Source organism: Enhydra lutris, unplaced genomic scaffold (assembly GCF_002288905.1).
Source record: "Enhydra lutris kenyoni isolate GAN:26980312 unplaced genomic scaffold, ASM228890v2 scaffoldscaffold2, whole genome shotgun sequence".
Classification (NCBI taxonomy): Eukaryota; Metazoa; Chordata; class Mammalia; order Carnivora; family Mustelidae; genus Enhydra; species Enhydra lutris.
Window position 1 is genome coordinate 99,091,230 of NW_019154086.1, and position 27,078 is coordinate 99,118,307.

The 27,078-nt window shown below is 40.0% G+C and overlaps 1 pseudogene; it reads left to right on the top strand.

Annotated features, from left to right (window-relative positions):
- Positions 1-5,790: 5,790 nt before the first annotated feature.
- On the top strand, positions 5,791-6,628 carry LOC111152329 (annotated as a pseudogene).
- Positions 6,629-27,078: the final 20,450 nt, after the last annotated feature.

Consider the following 27,078-nt stretch of genomic DNA (forward strand, 5'->3'; position numbering starts at 1 on the left):
CCTTGTCATTTTGTCCAGATAAGAGTAGATGAAGGAGCAAGTAAAATACTAAAAGGGTGGCAACAACCCCAGGAAAATATGCTTTAGCCAAATCAGAAGAGATCCCAAATCGTGAGGGGGAGAAAGGGGATAAAAAGAGGTTCAGAAAGAAGAAAAAAAAAAAAAAGAAGAAGAAGAACGAAACAATTAAAAAAAGAAAACCAATAAAGAAAAAAATATAAAAAGGAAAAATATATATATATATTAGATAAACTAGTTAAAAAACGTTAAAAAAGAAAAGGGTAAAAGTTAAAAAAATTTAGCAGAAGAAGAAAAATAAATTGAAAAAGAAAAAAAATTAACTGCAAGGCTAAAGAATCAGGGGAGAAAGCCATGAGTTCCATGCTTTGCTTTCTCCTCCTTTGGAATTACGCTGCTCTCCTTGGTATTGAAACCGTACTCCTTGGTAGGTGAACTTGATCCTGGCTGGGCTTCTTGTTGATCTTCTCGGGGAGGGGCCTGTTGTAGTGATTCTCAAGTGTCTTTGCCCCGGGCGGAGTTGCACCGCCCTTACCAGGGGCCGGGCTGAGTAATCCGCTTGGGTTTGCTTTCGGGAGCTTTTGTTCCCTGAGCGCTTTCCGTAGAGTTCCGGAGGGCGGGAATGAAGATGGCGGCCTCCCGGTCTCTGGCCTGGAGGAGCCAAGAGCCCGGGGCCCCACTCCTCAGGGCGCCCTCAGAGAACAGCGCCGATTTACTCCTGTCACCCTGCCTCCGGCCGCGCTCCGAGCTGACCGAGCCTGCGACCGGTTCAAGGTGACCCCGAGCTTAGAGCTTACTCCTCGGCTCTGTCTCTGTAGCCGGCTTCCCTGTTCTAATACCTGTAAGCTCTGCAACACTCAGACACCCCCGATCCTTCTGTGTCCCTGCGGGACCTGAGGCCACGCTGACCCTGCGTGGGCTTCACCCTGGTTAAGCCTCTGGAGCGATGTCCCTCAGCGGAACAGACTTTTAAAAGTCCCGATTTTGTGCTCCGTTGCTCCGCCGCTTGCCGGGAGCCGGCCCCTCCCCCCGCGGTCTATCTTCCTGTCGCTTTGGATTCACTTCTCCGTCCGTCCTACCTTTCAGAAAGTGGTTGATTTTCTGTTTCTAGAGTTGCTGTTCTTCTTCTCTTCGATCTCCCGTTGGATTTGTAGGTGTTTGCAATCTTTAGATAAGCTATCTAGCTGATCTCCCGCTACCTGAAGTAGTCTCAGCCTGCTACTTCTCCGCCATCTTGACTCCTCCCCTAGATAGTTATTTCTAAGACTAAAATTGCTTTTCCAATAGTATCACAATGTTTAAAATTTTAGCTTATGATTTAATGTACTTAAATATACAGCATTTAACACAGGAATTTTCTGACTTAATTTACCATTTGGCAATTTTCCTAGTTCATATTATACTAAAAACCATTCCACTGAAAACAACTAAAAAAGATGCATAAAATATTAGATATATATAGATAGATATAAAGATATATATAAATAATATTTGAAGTGTTACTGAGAGAAATTAAGGCTCAAGAATCTAAGAAAATGGAAGGACAAGAAGTTGAACCCAACACTCTTGTTATTGTAAGCACTAGTAGACATTTGTCAGATCTTAAGTAAAGCCAAAAGACTGACAAGCCATACTTTTTTCTTTTAGCATTCCAGATATGAGATCATACAGTATTTTTCTTTCTTTGTTTGACTTACTACATTTAGCATAATGCTCTCGATGTCCACCTATGCTGTCACAAATGGCTAGATTTTCTTCTTTGTATGGCTGAATTATATTCCATTATATATATATGTATATATCCATATACATATATGTATATGTATAAATCCATATACATCTATGCCATTTTCTTGATACATGCATCCACTGATAGACGCTTACACTGTTTCTATGTCTTGGCAATTGACCATAAACATGGAATAAATGTATGTGCATATATACATATTTTCAAGATAGTGGTTTGATCTCCTTTGGATATTAACCCCGAAGTGGAATTGCTGGATCTTATCTAACTTCTTATCTAATTGTTCTGACTAGGACTTCCAATATTATGTTAAATAAGAGTAGTGAGAGAGGGCACCCTTGGCTTGCCCCTGATTTTAAAAGAAAAACTTTTAGTTTTTCAAGGTTGGATATGGTGTTAGCTGTGAGTTTGTCATTTATGGCCTTTATTATATTGAGGTATGTCCTTTCTATACACAGTTTGTTGAGAGCTTTTGTTATGAAAGGGTGTTGAATTTTTTCAAATGCTTTTTTCTACATCAATCAAGAGGATCATATTATTTTCCTCATTTATTCTGTTAATGTGGTATATTGCGTTTATTGATTTCCATGTGTTAAACCATTCTTGCATCACAGGGAAAAATCTTGCTTGATCGTGGTGTACGATCTTTTAACGTACTGTTGAATTTGGTCTGCTAGAATTTTGCATCTTCATCAGGGATGTTAAAACTTAGTTTTCTTTTCTTGCAGTTTCTTTACATGGCTTTGGTATCAGGGTAATGCTGGCCTTGAAAAATGAGTTTGGGGATGTTCCCTCCTCTTCAAGTTTTTGAAAGAGTTTGAGAACCATTGGCAAGAATTCTTCTTTAAGTTTAGTTGGAAAAAAATGCGTAGAACTTTCCTAGTTTAAAAAAAAAAATCAAATAACAATCTCTTTGATTTTTATGATAAAGTCTTCTTTTAACATATGTAAAGGGATCTACATAACAGTCCATAAGAAACTGAAGGATTGAAGATAAGAGGACAAGAAAGTTGACAAAGTTTCTTGGGAATTTGGTAGAGTTGTGATCAATAACTTTCTATCACCAAGACTTTAAAGTAAAACTGTGTACTATTGATGCTTTAAGTAATATGGTTCAGTGTCTCCAAAACAGTGGTGACCATTAAACTCCTGTTTCACTTGAACTCCTTACCACCTCATGTTGTTTCTTTTGTTAAAGTGTCTCTTAGTGATCTGAAAGCTATTATTTAGTGTTTTTAAATTTTGGATATGTAATAAAATATCATAGTTTAAATATGATACACATTTTTTAAATAGATACACATTTCTTACCTCATTTCTATGCCAAGATTTAAGTATGTATCCCTAAATCTACTGTAAGGCTCTAATTATTTGGAATAATTAGAAAACTGATGTTAAGGTTGGAGAGAGATTTTTTTTTTTTTAAATAGAGGCATACTAAACTGGTAAAATGAAAAAGAAAGGGGAAAGGAAGAGGGAGTGTTAATAAAGTAGAGGAAAAAGAATATCTACTTCTAGAAATTCAAAGATTGTATGTATTCACTGTCATTGGGGTTTAAATAGGGAGCTCTGGAGTAATAAATTCAGGGCACCATGAACACCTTGAGGAGGCATAACAGAAGAAAAGAGATATACAGGGTGAGGAGATTTGTGAAGGCATGGCCTGTAAATTTCTGTTGCTTGGAAGTAGTCAAAGGACAGCAGGAGATAAGCTGGGGTGGCAGAAAAAGACCTAATTGTTCCACCCTGAGAGAATGACTAATAATGAGTTGCTTTTACTTCGCCAAGTCATCAAGGCAAATTCCAAAACTAATTTCTTAATACAGTCTCCCTTGATATGCAGATTAAGGATTTTTGCTGTTCACTTTCCCTCCAGGACTTTCTTCTCCACCTAGTTTTATAACTATGGCAGCTATGAATCTCAGTCTACAGACCCATTTTTAACTTAATTTTTTTTCTAACTTTAAACCTAATATATTTTTAAACTTTAGGGCTAATTTAATCTGCTCCAGAGTCCCTAATCCACAGAGATGATAAAGTAAATCCCAAACAGTCCTAGAGGCCCTAGTGTCAAGGCAGCTCCAGAATCCAGGGTGTTAACTGGATTTCTAAAATGGGAAAGCAGGCTCTCACCATCTGTCCATCTTGGGCATGACTAAGGTCTGTGATTTCTACCCAGTGGTGATTTGGTGGCTGTCGTATTCCAGGCACTGGTTGACATCCAGCCTCTAATGTATGCTATTCAAATGCAGCACCAACCAGAACGACATGTATCCATGCTCTCTCTGGGAACCTCTACCTACCCCTATTTTCTTTCGATTCTTGAACATTCTCCCTTTCTTCTACACCAAAGTGATTCCCAAAGGTCCCTCCACTTCTCTGTCCCTTCCCATTCTCTTTCCTTCAGGATAAATATGGCAGTCTCTTAGGTGGACTTTGGCTTTTACAAAATATGCACCTCCTCTTCTCCTCTTGGCACAAAGAGAAGTGTCTATCTACCCAAAAGGAAAAAAAGAAAAGAAAAGAAAAGGAAAACAATTAGGTACTTCAGTTTTTTTTTTAAATCTAATAGAGGGGCACCTGGGTGGCTCAGTCAGTTAAGTATCTGACTTAGGCTCAGGTCATGATCTCAGGGCCTTGGGATCAAAACCCATGTCAAGCCTCCCTACTCAGTGGGGAGTTTGCTTATCCCTCTGTCCCTCCCCCTGCTCATGCTCCCTCTCTCTCTTTCTCTCTCTCAAATAAATAAGTAAAATATTTTTAAAAATTAAAAAATAAAAGTCTGATTGATTCTCTCATCAAACAATGATTTTCCTCCCACGAAGAAAATTTACTCCCCATCTAGAGCTCATCCAGAATAAGATGGAACCAAGTTTCTATTCTTGCTAAATGAACCAGCATTCATTTAAAGTCTGGTTAGGGGGGTGCCTGGGTGGCTCAGTGGGTTAAAGCCTCTGCCTTCGGCTCAGGTCATGATCCCAGGGTCCTGGGATCGAGCCCCGCATCGGGCTATCTGCTCAGCGGGGAGCCTGCTTCCTCCTCTCTCTCTGCCTGTCTCTCTACCTACTTGTGATCTCTATCTGTCAAATGAATAAATAAAAAAATCTTTAAAAAAAATAAAAAAATTAAAAAAAATAAAGTCTGGTTAGGCTTATTTGTCCTAATGTTTGCAAATACTGAGCAGGTAAGCTTGGGTACTAGGCAAATTTTCTACCTCCAAAAAGGTACTATCTCCCCCTTAGAGAAATTCTGTCCAAACCCACTAGATTCATTCCAACCAGGAAAATTATTTAGTTATTAATTCAATAAGTATTTATTGAATGCCTATTATGTGATAGGCACTGTTCTAAGTACAGTGTTCTAATAAGACTGTGACTGTTTGAATGCCTACTATGTGGTAGGTACTGTTGTAAGTAAAGTTCCAATAAGACAGTGACAAAACAAAAATCTCTCACTTCATGGAGTTTACATACTAGTGATGAGGATAGTCAACAAAGAAAGAAAAAAGATACATATATATGTGTGTGTGTATATGTGTGTGTATATATATGTATATATATACATATATATATGGTGAACTCTATGGCATATCACATTGGATAAGTTCTAAGGAAGAAAATTAGTCAAAAAGAGGATGTCCTTAAACTGTCATCTGGAAGGGGCTGAGAGTAGAGTGAAGAGGAGGGAGATTAAAATTTTTTTAATTGTGTGGCCATAAAAGGCCTCAGCTCTATGGGCCAGATATTCCTTTGATGTTTTGATTAATTATGGGGAAGGTGGAAGGGGGAAGACGAGACTGAACAACTCTATGAGGCTTAAAATATGTCGAATCAATTCTAACAAACAGTGGGTTTGTTCTCTACCTGACTCCAACTTTAGCCATAACTTTTTACCACTAAGTCAACACCTTTCCTTGTACGAAGAAATTTCTTGTATCAAGAAATGGGGAGTCTGCGCTGCCACTCCAACCGCCTCTGCGGCTGGGCCCCACGAATCCGCCACCGCAGCCGCCACCCCACGCGGACATGGCCTCAGATGCCACGCCCACGGCAGTGAAGGGTGAAATAATTGGTAGAACAGGCCTGGATGATCCAGAAATCTTAGAAGGAAGAACTGAAAAATATATGGATACTCCATTTGGCAAGCCTTCCAGTGCCTTAATTTGGAATGTCGGTTGTGTCCTCCTTGCAAGGCATGGGAGACAGCATACTATCATGCCTTCAAAAGTCAACTACCAGGCGAATATCTGGTCTCCAAAGGGCAAGGGCTGTCTGTATACACGTCGTAGTGACCCCAGCTTGCAGCTCCTGAGGGAAGAGATTCAGCCCAGTGATATCGTCACTATTGATCTGTTAATCGACAGGATCACTAAAAGACCTCAGACCTTCTATGATGGAACTCATTCCAGTACCAGAGGAGTGTGCCATATTCCCATAGCCATTCTGCCCCAAAACGAGAGAGCTCCTCATAGAGATTGCTAAAAAGTTAGGACTCCGGTGTCACTCAAAAGGGACAATGGTCACAATCAAGGGACCTCGTTTTAGTTCCCCTGCAGAAAGCATCATATTCTGCACCTGGGGGGCAGATGTTGTCAACACAACCACAGTTCCAGAGGTGGCTGTCGCTAAGGAGGCTGGGATTTGCTACGTAAGTATTGCCATGGCAACAGATTATGACTGCTGGAAAGAGCATGAGGAAGCGATTTTGGTGAACTGGGTCCTAAAGACCCTGAAAGAAAATGCCAATAAAGCCAAAAGTCAACTCCTCACGACCATACCTCAGATAAAGTCCATGAAATGGTCAGAAACCCTCCATAACCTGAAGAATAGGGCCCAGTTTTCTGTTTTATTACCAAGATATTAAACTAGCATGGCTGCCTAGGAGACAAGAAGACTTCCTAATTCCAGTCGTTTGAGAAATTTTGGCTTAACCTGGAAAAAACATGGAAAAGACATGCAGCCCTCATGCCCTTGCCTGCTAAGGAAGAACATAAGACAAGAAGACATTCATGAATCAGAGATGCCTTCTAGAAGGCTTAGATTGCTTCAGAAAATGACCCGTAAATGTGGAAAAAATCTGACGCTTCAGGAAAAAAAGATAAGACCCCATTTACCCTTCCCCCAGTAAATTTGTAATAATAAAGGGTGGGAGGTAACATCCAGTTTCCTATGTTACCCAAAGAAATATGAAGAAGAAATGGGAATTCCTAGGCTATTTATTAGTGTTACTGTAAATTTTTATAGTCTTTTTGGAGGGCAGTTTGCTAATGTATCAGGAGGCTTAAAAATACTTATACCCTTTATGCTGGTTACTCTATTCCTAGGAATTTATCTTTAAAAAATTATCAGAGATACAAAGAATTGTGTATAAGGAAAGGTATCTAATATACCATTAGTTAAAATAGTAAGTCTTCAGAACAATCTGAGTATACAACAGTTGGAAGTAAATTATGGCATAGCTCTAATTGGATTGTGAAGCAATCAATTGAAGATCATGTTTTCACACAATATATAAATGTCCTAGAGAAATGGCCGCTCTAAAATATGAAATGAGAAAGGGATATGTGCACACATTTTGCATTGCTAATTTTGTTTTAAAGTTCTACATTAATGCACAAAAAGACCAGAAGTGAATATATAATCTTTTGTTACTGTATTTGGGGTTGAGACACTGAATCATTTTAATTTTCTTTATATTTTTCTGTGTCCTCACATTTTTCTACAATGAATATAATCAAATAATAAAGTTGTCTTAAAAATAAAAAAGCCCAGCTCTTGAAAAAGAAAGAAAGAAGAAAGAAAGAAAGAAAGAAAGAAAGAAAGAAAGAAAGAAAGAAAAAAATGGGAAGACAATAGTGTGCTCACTAGCATAAAAGACACTGGCTAGCTATACTGATCCCTGCACCAAGTACCAAGCAAGCAGAGGAAAAGGTGCCAACCAAGCTGAGATTCCTCTGAGACCAGAGCAGCTCCACTCTGTTACTGTCTCTGGTAACATAACCTTTGTGAGTACCATCCTCCAGCAAATATAACTCCTACTTTCTAATATTTCTCCTTTGAAACTAGGCAGGATTATGTTTAGGCATGTGATGGGGTCTGGTCTTTGCTGAAACAACATATCCCCACATGTGCTCCAGACCATCAAAGACAGTGTGATGGTTAATTTTACATGTCAACTTGGCTGGACCATGGTGCTCAGATTGTAAACAAACATCGTTATTCTGAGTGTGTTTTGGGGGATGAGGTTAACCTTCCAAACTGGTAGACTTTGATTAAAACAGATTGTTCTCCATAATGTGAGTGGGCTTTATCTAATTAGTTGAAAGCATGAATAGAATAATGAGTGACCTCCTCTGAGCAAGAAGGAATTCTGTAACTCCTTCCTGGGTCTCCAGGCTACCAACCCATTCTGCAGATTTTGGGTTGCCCACCCTCCATAATCATGTGAGCCAATTTCTTAAAATCAATCTCTCTCTCTCTGTCTCTCTCTGTCTCTCTCTTTCTCCTTCCCTTCCTTCCTCTCCATCTCTCCATCCTACTGGTTCTGGTTCTCTGTAGAACCCTGACTAACACACAGAGATAATCGTTATTTGGAGTGTTTGGGGGTGTCTGATCCAGGCAGCTTTTGTGATTAGCTATAAAAGAGTCTTCCCCAAAATCCTGAAAAGTATCAATTTAGGGTTTTCATAGCTGTGATAATCCCCATTTGTCCCAGCACAAAATAATCCCCATTTGTTCTGGAGGACGCAGAGTCACTGTGAAGAACCATGTGTTTCTAGCTTTCCAGTCAAAGGAAGGTAAGCAACCGATTCTACTTCTTTCCCTTCTTTTATCAGGTTCAATAGTACTCAATAAATCATTCTACCACATAAAACCATGTGTTTTTGTCTTTACCACTAAAGTGCAAACTCCTCAAGGGCTTGTACCATATGCTGCATAGACCATCACTATAGCACCAACACACCTAGGACGATAAATCACACGTAGCAGAAGCTCCATAAATAGTTGTTAGAGAAAGGAAAATTGACCAAGCTGTACACTGAGACACTAAATGGGAAAAGCTGACCTAATTTAACCCCAAGAACTAACCCAAGCATGCAGGTGTATGTGGTTTAATTTTGCATACCTTCTCTGAAAAATTACTTACCAAGCAAAACTTCACACACTGTGGTTATAAGGATAAATTTTTTCACTGGCTCCAGTTCACATGGTTTAAATAGCATTTCTTCTTGCTATGAACTTTATTTTTATTTGAAACTCCATGAATGTGAAACCATTTGAATCAAACCAGATGCAAGCACTTGAAATGCCTTGCTAGTTCCTTTCAGCCTCTTTTACTTTTACTTGTGAAACTGAATTTCACTTCAAGTATGCCCTCATACAGGAGTGCCCTTTTCTTCTGATAGTCTTTCAAACCCCTCCACTCTTACTAGCTATTTGGGTGGAAAATCAAAATAAACTTTAAAAAATTGTTTTACCATTATTCCTTAAAGACAAGATTTTTTTCTTTGGCAATTGGAAAATAATACAGAAATAAATGAGTATGCACATTACATGTATGTGTGCTGTTTGCATACTCAGCTCACTCACATACACCCAAAAATCCTCTTAGTTCACTGTACTTTATATGGACCTATAATAATAGGCCAGTTCAGGAATGATGTCTGCCTTAACATAACAGAAACGTGAGGACAAAGTTTTCCATTTCCACATACACTACTGTTTGGGTATGTAAGCTTCCAATGTGGTTGGCATATGAGAGGCAAGTAATTCTTGTTCCAGATTCAACTTGGAACCCCATCCTAGCCTAAGCATTAATTGTCTTTTTGCTTTTATAATGTAAGATTCAGATCTAGAAAACAAATGGATTATTTGCAACTGTAGCTTAACCTTCTAAACTCTTCCCATTTTTCACTCAAACTCTATTTTGGAAATCCTGTCTTTAATGTAAATGACCTAGCCATGAGTGTCCAGATGCTGGACTCGTGACAAAAACTGTCAATTTTTCATCCAAGCACCAAAGGGAATGACCTCCATTAGAGTGAGAACTGCTAGATTCATTTTAGAAGCACCCACATTTCAAGCATACATCCTATGCACAAACAACAACCAAAAGATGAAAAGATCTCTGTATGGCATCCACTTAGGAGAAATATTTTATTTAAAGTGCAACATGAAAAATTATGATTTACATGAACATATGGGCACATAGGAGCAAACAGTAATTTTTTTCAGATCCAGGATGGGAAATCACACAGAAAAACAATGAAATGCAGTCCCTTTGTCCTGTTTGTTCTTCTGAACTACCATTACAGCTCAAGGAGGAGGAGAGAGTGAAGCAGGGGTTGTAGCTCAGGGAAGAGGAAAGAAAAGTAGAGGTTGCTGCCAGCTGAGTTCGCGGCCTTGCAAGGTCTATGGAGTGACCTGGCCAGGTACCACCGACAGTTCTGCTGTAATATCCAGAACAGAGACTTCCACCACAGAACTACTGATCACACATATCCAATGTCTACCACATGCAAAGTGCTTTGGAAGCCTCATTGATCCCCTTGACCATCCTTTTTTTACTAGGCATCATTGCACTCATTTTTAAAATGAGGAAACAGGAGTTAAGCAGAAGCAAGTGATGAGCTCTGGGTGTTATACGCAACTAATGAACTGTTGAACAGTACATCAAAAACTTATAATGTACAACATGCTGGCTAACTGAATATCATAATAATAAATAAATAAATATGAAATAAAGAGATGCCTCGAAAAGGAAAAAAAGAAAAAAGGCCCCCCACCCAGTCACAGATGTAGTAAGTGACAGGTCTGGATTCAAATTCCAGAACTTGCCTACTTGAAAGTCCATGCTATTTCTACTATTACAGCTTGGAAGAACAGAGCACCTGAGCTTTTCTCTTTTTTAATAGTCCTCTTCCGGGACCTCTTTCTTGGTAATTCCAGATCTGTATATTTCCTAGCCCATTTTAAATGAAAGATCCTTAATTTTTATGTACCAGTTGATGATCAAAGCAGCAAATTCTATTTAAGGAAAACAAAATAACTAGAGAGGGGAAAAAGAAAGTCTTACGCTTTCTATTAAAAACAAACAAACAAACAAAAACAAAACAAAACAAAAAAAATGGGGATTGGGCTCCTGGGTGGCTCAGTGGGTTAAAGCCTCTGCCTTCTGCTCAGGTCATGGTCTCAGGGTCCTGGGATTGAGCCCCATGTCAGGCTCTCTGCTCAGCAGGGAGCCTGCTTCCTCTTCTCTCTTTCTCTGCCTGCCTCTCTACCTACTTGTGATCTCCGTCTGTCAAATAAATAAATAAAAGTGCTTAAAAACAAAAACAAAAACAAAACAGGGGGTGAGGAGTAAGCCTCTGTTATGGTTTGGAATAATAGCTCCCAAAGAAAAACATGTTGAAATCCTAACCCCAGTACCTAAGAGTATGACTTCATTTGCAAATAGGGTCTATATAGAGATAATCAGGTTAAAATGAGGTGTTTTTATAAAAAGGAAAATTTTGGACACAGAGACAGATACATATAGAGATAAGACAACATGAAGCACACAGGGAGAAGATGGCCAAGGGACTAGGTTGATTCCTCTACAAGTCAAGAGACACCAAAAGTTGCCAACAGTGCTCCAGAAACTGGGAAGAGGCAAGGAAGGATTCCCCTGCAGGTTTCAGAAGGAGCATGGCCCTTAATTTTGGACTTCTAATCTCTAGACCTGTGAGACACTAGTTTTCTGTTGTTTTAAGTCACCCAAGTTATGGTACTTTGTTATTGCAGCCCTGAAAAACCTTATTCACAAAGAATGAAAATAAAGGACAACAAACCCTTGCTATTCCCGGTATGATCCTGGGACCAGCAGCTCCTGTGCCACCTGGGAACACCATGGGGCTCAGACCAGACCTACTGACTCAGAACCTGCTTTTCACCAACCTCTCCAGGTGATTCACACACGCACTCAACTTGGAGAAGCACTACCATAGAGAAACAGAATTGCAAATTGGATGGACAATACCCCTTAATTTGTAGCTCAGAAAAAAAGAACAGATAAAAGCACTGAGAGAGGACACTTCTGAACTGTTTCGGGAGGAACAGAGGCTCGCGCCGCCCCCTGGAAGAGGGAGAAATGTGTGTGGCTAGGCAGGAAGTGAATGTCTTTACCAGCAACAACTAAAAATATACCTAATAAATATGCAGGAACCTGGGATGACCAAGGCTGAGACAACAGAAGACCCAGGATGACCTTGGCAAGGAAAATCTTAAAGTGGGTTCAAAACCAGAGGAAATCTAAGAGGCAAGTCTGAGTGACAAAGGACAGAAGCAGGAGTGTGTGGGCAGGCGCTGGGGAAAGGAAGCACATCTTCCTCTTGTGCAAATAACCAGGGGACTCAGAAGATGTTTGGGACACCCAGAACTCTTAGTTGTCACATGCTTGTTACAAAGCCCTCTCGTAGATTCCCATAATGTTAACTTTGTACTCTGAATTTGGACTTTTCTTTTTCCCAAAAATACTGAATGAAGAGTGTTTACTAAGGGGAAGCCCCAGACCATCCAGCCAACTCTTGCCCAGGTGCTCTGGGTCAAGGCTGGAACTGGACTGGCTGCTTCCCAATCACACGGGCCAGACTCAAGTTGGACCCCACCGCTCAACTTGTAGGCCCTTATTCAACACACACAGGAATATAAGTGACATAAAATAAGGGAGACATGACCGATCCCAGCTGAGATGTGGAATGAGGGATGGAAATGCAAAGAGTGTGTTCCAGATGGCGAAAGTTACAAGGAAGAAACTTCTTAATCTGAGACTCAGCTTAGGGGACCTCTGGAAAAGAGAAAATGGGAACTAAATGCCCAGAGACTGAAAACAGGTTGGTGAAGGCTGACCTTAACAGTTGCTTCACTCTAAGCAGGTCTACATCCCGCCTAATGACAAAATTCTAATCAGGATGATAAATGGTCCACACAGCTTCCATTTGAGAGCTGTAAATTCCTTCTCCTTTCCTTCTCTCATGCATGGATACCACATGTCAAAAATCAATATAATACAGTAACAAAGCAAAACCTGGTTCTTTACCTGGAAATAACCTAAATCTCTAGGTTGTCTCCAAATTCTTAATTTTAAATCTCTCAAAACATAGAATAAACCATTGAGTCACACATGAACTTGTTTCTTTAAACTCTGACAAAATCAATTTATCTATCCATTTTTAATTCTACACTTTTAACTTTATAGCAATTAAAATACTCACTGAGATGAAAAATTTTAAAGGACACTCCAATAGAAAATTTGTGACCCCAAAGTTATCTGTTTTATAGATTATTGTGATTGCTGAAAATAGTTGTCCATAATTATTGCATATGAGTTTACTTGGGATTCTTATTTGGGGGAATAACTAGGGGAGGTGGCCAAGAAAATTTGTTTGACTAAGATGGACATTCTAAATAGCCCACTTTGAGAACAAATGAGATTGGCATATCAACACTTAATAACTATAACACAGACTGCAAAAAAATTGAAAGGCAGAAAAGAAACATTTTTTCCTCTGGAAATGCTATCTTCCCCCACCCTCCCCACCCCACATGCAGCCAAGATGCCTCTCGTTTTTTAATACAGGAAACATTTGTGGGACAAATGTAGACTAGGAAGAATTGTATCATGCTCCCAAGTCAGCTAAATTTGAAATAAATCAAAAGTTAAGATACCCTTGTCCTGATACTCTTGAACTGTTTCTTCCTCTCTGCTTTTCATTTTTTTCAAGGCCCAGTTTAAAAACTCCAGCCATCCATGACCTCTCTCTCTTCTGGATTTCACTCTGGATTGTCTGAACTGATGGTCTGTTTCCTTTCACTGATACGCATTTTTATGCATATGCGTACATGTTTTGGAGAAGAGAAGATGAATGTCTTCAGACATGGGGTTTGGAATCTTGACATTAAAACTAGACGATTAGTAACACACTTAATGTTATTATATGAAAGTCTGATTCAAATAGTACCAGAAGGCTCAAGCTGAAATGATGCATTTTCAGTAGAAAGACTGCAGCTGAAATGGTCTACCAGCATTGGCGTGTCCCACCCTCACGCAGCCAGCCTCAGAAGTGATCTGCTTGCCCACGAGAAACTCCTTGGACTAAAAGGAGTGTCAGGAGGGTGGCTGGGCTTTCTCAAAGGTTCTAGTATCAAGAGTTTGATCACTTTTCACGTGTATACACCATGGTTGATCTTTCCCAAGGAAACCCAGGAGCATTCACAGCATTGAAGAAACTTTTCTCAAAGGCACAAATGAACCCAAGATGTCATAAAAGGAACTTCCAAACTGCCAGCCTTGTCTTGGCTAAATGTTCCTATGTAACCGTGGGCTTATGACTTAACACTATCTCATTGCATGCTCTCCAAACAGTCGGAATGAAGAAGGGAAAATTATGTGCAGCAAAATCATACAATGCATTTGCTTCATATGGAGACCGGCATGTATTATCAGTAGACGTCTCACTCGGAATGGGCTTTTCAGCACAGCCAGGAACAACTTCCCCTTCATTATAATGTGCAGCACCATCACTGCTAAGCCAGTTTTCTCTCTCACCCTCTCCATTCCTCTTTCTCTCTCCCTCCCCTTTCTCTCCCTCTCTTGATGTCTCTCTCAGTCCCTGTCTCACTCATGCCTTCCTTCCCTCCCTCTCTTTGAAGCAAATTACACATGTAACACTTTCATAAATGTTAAAAACAGAGCTATGTGTTTTATGATTGTTTTGGCATTGCTTCATACCACCGCTCAGCCATTCCTCCTCTTCAAACTTGATGAAATCACAATGATTCATAAGTTTTGGTTAGAATGGTTGTGTGATACACTCTTGAAGGAGCAATAAGCCTATTATATTACCCAAATAAATGGGTTTTAAAAGAAGAGAATAGCTGCATCCTTAACTAAATCAAATGTGACAGATTCATACAAGATTTTGTGTCATTTCTGGCTCCATATGAACTTTAAGAGTGTTTGTTCCAGCACTTTGAAAAATGCCAGTGGTGTTTGGATTGGAATGGCATTGAAAGCATAGATTGCTGTGGGCAGCGTAGACTTTTTAACAATGTTTACTCTTCCAATCCATGAACATGGAATATTTTCCCATCTTTTTGTCTTCTTCAATTTCTTTCATAAGTGTTCTCTTGTTCCTCGAGTACAGATCCTTTACCTCTTTGGTTAGGTTTATTCCAAGGTATCTTACGGGTTTTGGTGCTATTATAAGTGGAATCGATTCTCTAATTTCTCTTTATACAGTTACATTGTTACTGTATAAGTAAGCAACTGCTTTATATGCATTGATTTTGTATCCTGTACACAATGGAGTATTACTCAGCCATCAGAAAGGATGAATACCCAACTTTTGCATCAACATAGACAGAACTGGAGGAGATTATGCTAAGTGAAATAAGTCAAGCAGAGAAAGTCAGTTATCATATGGTTTCACTTGTTTGTGGAACATGAGGAATAGCATGGAGGACATTAGGAGAAGGAAGGGAAAAATGAAGTTGGGGAAATTGAAGGGGGAGATGAACCATGAAAGACTATGGACTCCAGAAAACAAACTGAGGGTTTTAGGTGGAGGGGTGGGGGTTGGCCTGGTGATGGGTATTAAGGAGGGCATGGACTGCATGCAACACTGGGTGTTATAAACAAACAATGAATAAAGGAGCGCTATATAAAAAACTAATGATGTACTGCATAGTGACTAACATAACACAATAAAAGAAAAGCTTTATTGTAAAAAGAAAAAAAGATTCTTGTGCCATATGTGATACAATTAAAATTAAGCCAAATAAATTTATTGAGCTTTGGAAGTAACTGGCTTTCTGTTCTTGGAGAAGAATCAGGATCAGGATCTGTCATGAATGTTTTGGATAAGAGGTGAGACTCTAGCCTATGCGTTTTCAAATTCTGTGAAATCAAGATTCTAACACAGAGGGGAAAATGACTGGAAATAAAATGAATTAGAGATGATGAATCTGAGGTAAAATAATTGAATTTTAAGGAGTCAGCTCAAAAGAAAATGGCATTTCAGTTGATCAAAAGAAAAGAAGAGGAATGTTGACCAGAGTCTATTGCCCAAGTGAAGCCAAGAATTACATCCTGAGAAGTAAAAGAAAACTTAGGAGGTGTCTAATTTAATCCCTTCACTGTGCATATAAGAAATCTGAGTAAGAAAATCATAATGACCTACCTAACGCTATCTGATTATGAACAAGAACTGAGATGGAACCTAAAGAATGTCACTCCCAGGTCAGATTTCTCTCCACCGTATGAAGAAAGATCCCCACACATTAATGAAATTCTCCAAAAAGTAGAGACAGATGGCATCACTACAGAAATTCAGTGGTTATTGAGTTTCATTTATGAACGTTGCTTCTTCCCCTATGTTAATTACTGATGGCCTAAAATTCATCTACTTACCAAGTTAATTTCATATTTTCAGGGCATATACTTCAATTCTATTATCTACAGAAGATTCTTTTTTAAAAAATGGAAATTTCCATACCATGTACATACCAGGTTTGAACACAATTTTCGGTCACCCACTGCAAAGTGAGAGAGAAAAAATACATTTGTACTTTGTTAAGATGGTGCCACCAATATAAGGACTCACAACTGTAGCCTCTTTCTAACACACAAATCCAAAACGGATTCTTCATCCCCATCCCACTCCCTTGCTTAATCATTACTTGGCACAAAAGAAACATGCAACCTTTCTTCTCCTTCCGAGAACATCTTTGAGCAGAGAACACAGTGTATCGTACAAAATATCACATTGACTACAACCTAACTGGAAATCATGTGGTACTGACATTTGCTGCTTTCCTTTCTTCTCTTTGCTAGCACCATATCCAAAATTTATAATCTGGAGAATATTTAGAGTCTACAGATTTGCTCCAGGAACACTTTGGTGTCAAGAAACCTCCTTGGAGATATAATTCTAGAATTCTCACAAAACTAAACTTCTCATCTTTGGGAAGCTTGTCAACACCTGGGTTGTGGGTATCTAGGCAACTATGAGATGAAACATGAGACTGGTCATAGGGCAGCAGGAAAAACATGATAAGAATGTAAGAATCACTAAAATAAATCATGATCCATTTGCCTGTGCACCACTCTCCCTGTGGTACCAATGAGAACAAGAACTGTGAATAAAGAAAGTCAAGTTCATACTTCCTGGAGACTTGCTCTTTCCATTTCTCTTGAGTGCCTAACACCTCTCACAGATCTGTCCCCCTACATCCCTGGCCATGCCAGAAGTATTTCTTAACACACCCGCAGCCCCTTTCCCCACTGGGCATCATATCTCCTTCTTAGGAGAAAAGCATTCTCTTAAGACTTCTTCTGAAAATACAAGTGACTTATAGCCAGAGCTAATATGCTCCCCCCACTCCCAGGGCCATTTCACATCTACAGAGGGGGAACTCGTTGATCCACAGGAATGAGTTTCTAATGCTGGGATTTGGGCTGAGATGTCTGGGGTCTCAAAGGCCTGCTCAGTACTTTGGAAATTACACTAGATGTATTTTCTCCATGAGTAGATACACTCAGCTCTAGGATGGAGCTAGAATGATGGAAATCACATGAATTCAGACATAGGACATGGGGGTGCTGGTTCAGGTACCCCAAAGTAAGAGTTGAGCAAATCACATCATTTCTTCTCCTCCATTTATTCATCCATGAAATAAGTGTCAGGAAGTATACTTAAAGCCCTTTTTTGGAGATCATGTCTAACATGTATGTGAAAGAAATTTATCAACATGAGTCATCATAATCATCGAAATGTATCATTTTCCTGATTGATAGCAATTAGGGAAAGACATTCTGGTGATTCTAACTTTTTTAAAAGATTCTTCTAAAGTACAGGTCACCAAACTTTGTAAAAAAAAAAAAAAATACAGGTAGTAAATTATTTTGGCTTTGCAGGTTATCTGGTGACTTCAACTATGAAACTCTGCTATTGCAAAGAGAAGGCAGTCACACAGGTAGGCCTAGCTTGTGGGTTGGAGTTTGTCAATTTCTATTTTAAAAGCAAAGTATCAAAATAGGGATATGTGGAGAACAAATAGGGATCTAGAAGAACAGACAATATACTTGAGAGTACCGTATTTCCTTGACTTTCATCCTAGCTACCACAAAAACTTCTTGTCTAACAAGCAGCTTATAACGCAAACAGCAAAAATGCTGTGCATTCTAAGAGTGCAATGCCTTCTCTGGCCTATGGTCCCACGCATTTGTGAGCAGGCTCAGCTGTCACAAATGGTCATTGGTAGCCCTGGTGGCAGAGTTGCGTGCTTGTCAACTTTCCCATTTTCTCTCTCAAGTTGAATGACAGGAGATGAGGCTCTGGTGAAGGGAAAAAGAGTTGATGGCACATGGTTTCTGGCACAAAGTCTTCTGGACTGTGGCTGACCTATTCTGGAGCAAGTCGGTCTCCATAGGATCACCTCCTATATCCCAGCCCCACCTACTCTACCATTTCTAGATGTTCTGACTATCCCATTCCACCCACATCCTTCTCAGGACCCACTACCACAGAACTTTTGTCATTGTCTTTGCTCTAACCAGCAGGAGCAAGATCCACCAGGATGGATTAAGGAGCATAAAAATTAAAATCCAAGTTATTTTTAGGTTACGCCACTCTGGGATAGGTAGTGTCCAATCAGTGTGTCTACCTCAGAAACTCTTCAACAACTGCATGTTTATGATCAGGGTGTCTCATACCTTCTGGCCCCCATCCTTATCCTCCCAAATACTGGTTTTCAGCAACATCTGTCCCCATGTTCCTATAGGAAGACACACAACAAAAAGCAAATTTAAAAATTCCTCCATTTCTACCTGTGTTACAGTCTTTACCTTTTTTTTAAGATTTTGTTTATTTGAGAGAGAGAGAGAGATGGCATGAGCTGGGAGAAAGGCTGAGGGAGAGGGAGAAGTAGACTCCCCATTGAGCAGGAAGCCTAAAGCAGAATCAATCCCAGGACCCTGAGATCAGAACTTGAGCCAAAAGCAGACACTTCACTCCCTGAGCCACCCAGGTGCCCCAATATGTGTTACAGTCTTTAAAAGTCCACAGCGTAGAGTTCCCTTGTATGCATCTCCCTCAGACTCCAGGGATAGGGCACTTTTCTTCCATTCAGTTTAACCCTCTCTATGCAAGAATCTGGTGGCCACAGCCAGGTGCCAAGATGGAAGGGGGTCCGGACCTGCCCAGATAATAAATGTAAAAGCTGAAGTCTTTGCTTTGTGAGTTCTCCCCCCAGCATTATTGATAGTTGGACTTGTAATTTTTCTATATCCTGACCTAATCTTTCTTCAAATTTCATTGCTTCTCAGTCTCAAGTCTCTCCAGAGCCTATCTCTCCTCTCCAAACCCACTTCCGCTACACAGGCTCATTATTTATCACCCAGGACATGCTTCTTCTGAGTGATGTCTCTTGCCTGCCAGTTTCCCCCATTTCATGTGCCCTCCCTCAGTAGTGTTTTGGGTCTAAAACACTAACCTGTTCCTTCTTTAGCAGGTGCCAGAGCTGGGAACTTCATCACCAAAACAAGCAGGGGACTAATTACAATGCATCTTCCTGGGTTCCACTCTTGGAATCACAATCTCTACAGGGGTGGGGACTAGATACATGCATTCCTCCATTTCTTAACCCCTGGTCCCCAAACCCAGCAATTCTCTTCTATACTAAGCTATCCAGGATACCACTGGCTTAGAGGGCCAGATCCAGTCTCCAAAGATGATCCACACCTCTTGTTTCATGTTCGCAAGATGTCCAACTAATCCACTCACTGATTTTCATACCCCCCTTAGATCTGGTGGATAAAACTGGTCATCCTGGTAGCTGAATACTTCTTTCTGGAAGCATAAGTGTGGACTCCCAGGAGCGCCATTTGTTCTTTTGAAGGAGGGTTTTCCCTCCCACGAGCTGAGGCTCAACTCCTCACCCTGGTACTTTAACACAGCTTCCCACATGTGGGTCAAAGGTGGCCAGTTGTGGGAGGACATGGAACCTGAGTCATGAGCCGAGTCCTGCCAGCTGCACTCCATTGGCATTCATCGGGAAGGCTGATGGCTGGAGGGGTGAATTCATGGAAACATGGCATTCACTATGTCAGAGGTAGGGCAGAGGTAGGGTCTGCTTCCCTGAGAACTAGATTAAGGACTGGCTCAATAAACATTTGCTGAATTATATTAATAATGGAAGGAAGCAATCAGTCAATACGTGAACAAATGCATCAATAACGCGGGCTAAGGAAAAGAGCTTGTTAAATGCCTTGAGAGCCATTTTTGTTATGCACCGGCATGATTTTTGATGTAGTATTTCAACACATCTGCTGGTTGGTTTGCTCTTTGGGAATGAGATTCTGGAAACGAGTGACTATACAAAGTAACATGAATTATACTCTCCTTCCGTGATTATTCCCCCTGTGATTTCACTATTAACCAAAGCCAATAAATAGTAACCTTCTAATTTATTCATTATTCCTACTGTTGAAATTATGACAAGGCTCCAACATAACAGCTTCCCTCTATCATCATTTTGGACAAGCCAAGCATTCTTTAGAAACATTTGGGTGTGTGGGTGTGGGCCTGTGGTGCGTGGTGTGGGGGAAGGATCATAGAGGCCTGGAAAAAGTCATACTTTGAAATTCAAAAAGCCAACTGCACCTATTTCAGCAAATTGGAAATTGATTGTGTGTAACTCTGAAGGGCCTAGCAGTAGCTATTATTTCCATCCAGACTATTATTAACTGGGAATATTTTCTCTAGTAAACATTCAGTTACCATAGCAACACGAGGCCTGTCCTAAGGACACAAGGGCTCCCTGGCTTCACCAGAGTAATGGATGGCGTTTCAAATGAATTTCAGAAAATGCAAAGAGACTTGCCAAAAAAATATTTTTGAAACATTAAACCTCATTTTTATTTGAGACAAAGGAAAGAAGAGAACCCTGATAAAGTGGAAACCTCACAAACCCCACTTCTGTTATAATGTGTCCAGGCCCAGAAGTGCCTTCTTCCTATCCGAGCCAAACCCTCCACTGTGCTCTAGATGCTGGTCTATGCCCTCTTCTCATGTACTTATCTATAATGTCAAGTACTTCTTCTAGGTCCTCTGGCTTCAGTCTCTCCCCCCACTACATCTCCCCATCAGTATATTTTTAAAATTCACTTATACTGACATGCAGTATGCATGCAAAACTTAACAAATTCTAAGAGCACAGCTCACGAAACTATTTCAAAGTGAACATCTCTAAGTCCCCACCATATAGTCAAGTAATAGAATATGACAGTTCCCAGAAAGCCTCCCAAAACCCAAGTCTGTATACAAGTCCCCTCACCCTAAAGGAAACTACAATAAGTTAATTTTCCTTGTGCTTGAAATTTGTACAAATTGACTTTCATACTACGTTTTCTCTACTGTCTAGCTTCATCCAGCTCAAACATAGAGTCAACAGAATCATCCGTGTTGCTGCATGCAATAAAAGTACATTTATTTCATTACTGTAGTCCTTTCCTAAGGCTGCTACAGCCACAAATGAGTTGGCTTAATAGTAATCCATTGTCTCACAATTTTGGAGGCTAAATGTCCAAGATCAAGGTGTCAGCAAAGTTGATCCCCTGTGAGGGAGGATTGTTCCAGGCCTCTTTCCTAGCTTCTGGTGGTTTGCTGGCAATCTTTGGCATACCAGGTCTTGGAAGTATGTGATTCATTCTGTTCTGTCTTCAAGTTCATGTGGTGTTCTCCTGGTCTGTGTCTTTCTTCACAGGGCACTCTTTCTATAAGAACAGTAGTCATTTTAGAGTGTCTAGGTGGCTCAGTCAGTTAAGTCTGCCTTAGGCACAGGTCCTGATCCCAGGGTCCCAGGATTAAGTCCTGCATTGGGCTCCCTGCTCAGTGGGGAGCCTTCTTCTCACTCTGACCCTCCCCACTCTTGTGCTCTCTCTCCCTCATTCTCGCTCTCTCTCAAATAAATAAAAATCTTTAAAAGAGAGAACACCAGCCATTTTAGATTAGGGGTCCAACCTGCTCCAATATGACTTCTTCTTAATTAACTACATCTGCAATGACCATATTTCCAAATAAGGTCACATTCTGAGGTTCTGGGGTTTAGGACTCTGACATAAGAATTTGCGGAGGAACACGATTAAAACCATAACAAGTACTATAAAGTATTCCATTGTATGAATATATACCACAATTTATTTTGTTCATTCTACTGTGGGTGGAATTTGGTAATTTCCAACTTGGGTTATGCTATCCAGGGACAAGGATTGACCTTTGACAAAAGAGTAAAGAGCATGAAATTTGTCTTTGATGTTGCTCCTTGCCCATCCTAGGCTTCCCACTGTCTATTTTCCTCCCTCCTCAATGCCTTTTTTCTCTGGCAGGTTTTCTTCCCGCTGCAGCTGCTTAACAACTTAATAACAATAAGATTTGCTGATTTGGTCTTTGGAAGTTACTCTTCTGCCCAAGCTTCTCTTTAGAGGAAGATTCCAGAAGACCAAAGAGTATTGAAACTTAATGGAATGAATCTCTAGACTTGAACTCCAGGATGTGGGAAACATTTGGAGGAAGCTTGGTATGCATTTCCCCCAAATCAAACAAGAAAACCAATGCGGACTTTCATTACACAGTATGACCCAGATATAGCATGTTGTCAGATATCATGGAATAAAACAACAATAGATGCATCAGCTACTGCCACCATAATGAAAAAAATTCACCTCAAATATCAGTACCTTAGGACAACTGTAATTTATTCTCACAGTTCTGGGTGTCAACTGCAATTTGCCTGAGCCAGGTTGGACACTTGATTCAAGCTACAAAGTAAGTTCAAGTCTGCTCTCACATGTGATTGCTCTGGGGCCTGATTTCCAAGTGCAAGAAAACCAAGGTTAGTGTGTGCAAACACCTTTCAAACCTCTGCTCACCTCACATCACTGTAACACCTATTTGACTACAGTAAGTCACATGACTAAGTAAATGTAATTGGGGCAGAGGTACATCCCTCCCGTGGAGATAAGGAAAGTCAATATTTGCTGAATAATGAGGTGACTTACCACAAAAAGGATGAGAAGAAGTTTCTATAGTCAGATGACAAGTGGTAGAGATAGAAAAGAGTTGAAATTATTTGTCTCTGACCTAATGATTTTCTCAGATCCGCTAAGGATTTCCAGGCTGGACATCTTTCCTCTCTAATGAGCTGACAAGATATAATGGTGGCTATATTAGTTTGCTAGGGCTGACATATATACCACAGACTGGGTGGCTTTTGCAACAAAATTTATTGTCTCACAATTTTGGAGACAGAAGTCCAAAATCAAAATGTCGACAGAGTTGGTGTCTGCTGAGGCCTCACTCCTTGGCTTGCTGATGGCTGTCTTCCCCTTGTGTATTCACACGGCCTTCCCTCTTGTATGCATCTGTCAAAATATCATCTTCTTATAAGGTTACTGGTCATATTAGATTAGGACCCATCATTAGGGTCTAATTTCATTACCTCTTTAAAGACCTATTTCTGAAACCAGTTAGAGTCTGGGGTACTAGGGGGTTATAATTTCAACACATGAACTTTGGAAGGATGCAGTTCAACCCATAACTATGACCAAGAGCATAGGGCTCAGGAATCAAAGACAGGTGGGTTTGAATCCTGCATCTATCTCTTACACACTGGATGACAAACTCTCCACACTCCCAGTCTTTCCATGTCTAGACTTGGAGATCATAATCTCTCCTCACCAGATCACCTTCAGGACTCAATAAGATAATGCATATAAAACGCTATCACAGTGTCTGACACAGCATTCCCAGTGTGATAAAACTCACAGATAACAATTACTGTTGCTGTTATTATTTCACTATTAAAATAATAGTAAAATATTATTAAGGCACACTCTAAGCCAGGCACTCCACAGAACACATAGTCCATTTATAAACTAAGGTAATACAAAACTCACTTTGCAGTTTAATTCATGTAGCCTTGTGTGTCAACCATACTTCAATAAAAAGTCACCTTGCAATATCAATGAAAAGAATATATTCTATTTTGTAGGCCAGCAGCAAGCCCTAATTACTCTTATGCCTCTTTATAACAATGTGTCCTTTTGAGGAAAAACAATAACAACACTTCTTAGTCTTTCTCTGCAAAGGTCTTCTGAGTGAGGTGTGCACATCACCATGTTGATTTTCCATGGGCACGTGGAAGTGTAGTGATTCGACTGTAAAAACGGAGTTAACGGAAGATCAACTACTCCCAGAATCCAGTCTTTTCCTATAAGCTTGGCTCACAGATCTACAGTGAGCAGCCTTTACTCCTTCCTTTGCTTTGATGATCATATACAGTTTGATTGGAAACTTACACTATAATTTCACAGCGATTACATGCCCCTGAAGATCATTTTGTAAGTAAATATTTAGAAACCAAAGATAATCATTGTTATATGACCATAGCCCTTTTTCTTATGCCATATTCTCTACCAAGAATTTAACCAAGCTTAAGTTCCATTTGCGAGTCCCAGGAGCTGGCTCTGGGCTGGGCTCTGCATTCTGAAACTCTAATTTCATCAAGCTAGATGGAGATGAATTACGGTTTTCTGGCCTCTGGAGTAAACACTACCCTTTCCACTTGAGCATCTCTACAAAGAAAGCCGCCACAGCACTCGCAACACAAATGCTCTCAAACATAACACACTAGGATGAATCAGAACAGGGACCTTGCATAATGGGACTCCAAATTGGAACATCATGTCCAGAAGCTCTGAAATATGCTTCTGATATCCCAGACATACCAAAGGTTCTCCTCTTTTTTTAGAAACTTCTGAATTGCTAGGCTCTATAGTCTCCAGAGGAGCATCTCTGTGTTCAAGAATCCTCTGCTCTATAAGTTAGTGGCTCAGAACTACCTCTACCTACTAACTGTTGAGGACAGTCATGATTGTGGCCTGCCTCAGTTCTCTACTGATAAATAAAGCAATAAACTGCAGAATAAAGCAATAAACTACAGTATAAAGCATGCAATAATGACCCTTGTTCCAGGCAGTCTACATTTCCTGTATTTTCAAATCTGCCTGAAATTTTTATAGTGATTAAAATTTAGAGGGGCACCTGGGTGGCTCAGTTGGTTAAACAACTGCCTTCAGCTCAGGTCATGATCCTGGAGTTCTGGGATCGAGTCCCGCATCAGGCTCCCAGCTCCATGGGGAGTCTGCTTCTACTCCTGACCTTCTCCCCTCTCATTCTCTCTCTCACTGTCTCTCTCTCAAATAAACAAGTAAAATATGAAAAAAAAAAATTAGACTGTGCTCATTTTTAGATTCACTACTAAGTGAATAAACAATTCTTTACCCACCAGACTATCCTGTTTGCTTATAAGTCCCAGAGTAAAGTGCAAAAGAGAAGCATCTTGACAGTTACATCAATCTGCCTCTGGCATTTGACAAGAAACTATATTTATCAGCTACCATTTTTCCAGAGTCCCAAGATAAAATGGGATGTCCTTTTTCAGATAATACAAAAAGAGCTTACAGTTTCAGTTGCTTCAATCTCTGTCACTTATTTCTCAGAATCCTGTCTCACTCTTCCGAGGTCATGTGGCGAAACTCTTCTGGAACACATAATGTTTATATTGACTTGCCTTTTTATTCCATTTTTCACTTACTGGTGTAAAAGCAAAGCTTTTCTGGGCTCAATAATGTTTTTCACTCTTTTCATGGCAATGGTTTTTAGAAACAGAAATGATAGCAGTTTCCATATATATACACATTCCCAATAAACGTGTCATCAAAAGCTCTCAAAGAGCTCACATTAATCACTTTTAGTCATTTCTTCCATGCAAATGAGGAGGCCTTGAAATAACTTGAGCTGTGCTTGCAGTGGATTTAGTGGCAAAATCTAAAATAATATTGCATTTGTTTTCAAAGAGCTGCAGACGCCCCCTCTATAATTCCCAATTATTGGTAATGTCAGGGGATCAGACTTTCCAGAAGACAACAGGAAAAAGCGAAAACACCTCCATTTGACACATAAAACAAAGAAGAAGGAAAAAAGCATCGCCTTTAGAACAGGCTTAGGAAAATATATCAGTTAAGATCTTTAACAGCTGATCTTGTGCTCATTTGAATCTGGTGACTATTGTCTTAAACTGTGAACTATGGAAATCCAAGGATAATAAGCAATGGAGAGACTTGAAATTAGAAGTTAGATCCTTGAATGTGTGTGGACACACTTCTCTGTGTGTGTTTTCTTCAAATGGGCAAACCAGCTTGTGCTTTCTTTCATCTGAAACCTGCTTTGGCATGAGATGGCCCTTACAGAACTCCGGATGAACTACTTAGGTGGGATTTCTGGATCGGTTGCTGGAAATGTGATCCCAATCTGCCCCCTGATTTCCTGTGTAACCTGGAGACCTTAATCTCTGTACCCTGTTTCCTCATCAGTAATGTTATTCAAATGAGGGAGGGTAAAGGAGTCACACACAGGTCAAAAGGGCGAAAGGGAAAATACAGAGTGTAGTTTTGAGAATAGTAATACAGATTGCCTGAATATCTCATCAAGTCTGAATAGGCCACACAGTGTTGCTGGGGAGAATTCACTATTAATAGCAAGAAAAAGAAGAGATTTTATAGGTACATCTTATCTATGTATCCTCAAACCATTTTAGTTCCTTAACCTTGGGCTCTGAACAGGACACAGAATGAAGAGAGAGTGACCCTTTCTCCCAGGTTGTAAGCAGAGGGACAAGAGTTAGAAGGTTAAGTTAGTGTACTTTCTTAATGTGACTATGAAATAGTGGTTTTTGATCTGGACCATGCATCACAATCTCGTCTAGATCTTCTGAAAAATATAAATGCCTGGGCTCCACACTTAAACTACTGAGTCAAAATTTCTGAGATATTCTTAATCTCCACAGGTAATTCTGATAAGCAGCCAAAATTAGAAAATATTTAGGCTTAAATCAGGATTCTGATTCTTTTAGAACTTATAAAGAACATTCAGGTCATTGACTACTATTTTTCCTTGCTGATTTTTAAAATATTAAGCAGACAGTCTGAATTAAACATTTGAGTTTGTGTTGAGTATTTATAATAAGCACTTTCCTGCCTAACATTGTCTAAAAAAGTTATTCTGTATTTCAAATCTTCATGACCCTCTTCTAAGTGGATCAGTAAAGCCTTAGCCCTTGAAAACATCTTCTTCTACGTCAAGGTTATGAGTTAGATAATTCTTTGCTGTGAAGGGCTGTCCTGTGTGTGTTAGGATGTTCTGCAACATCCCTGGC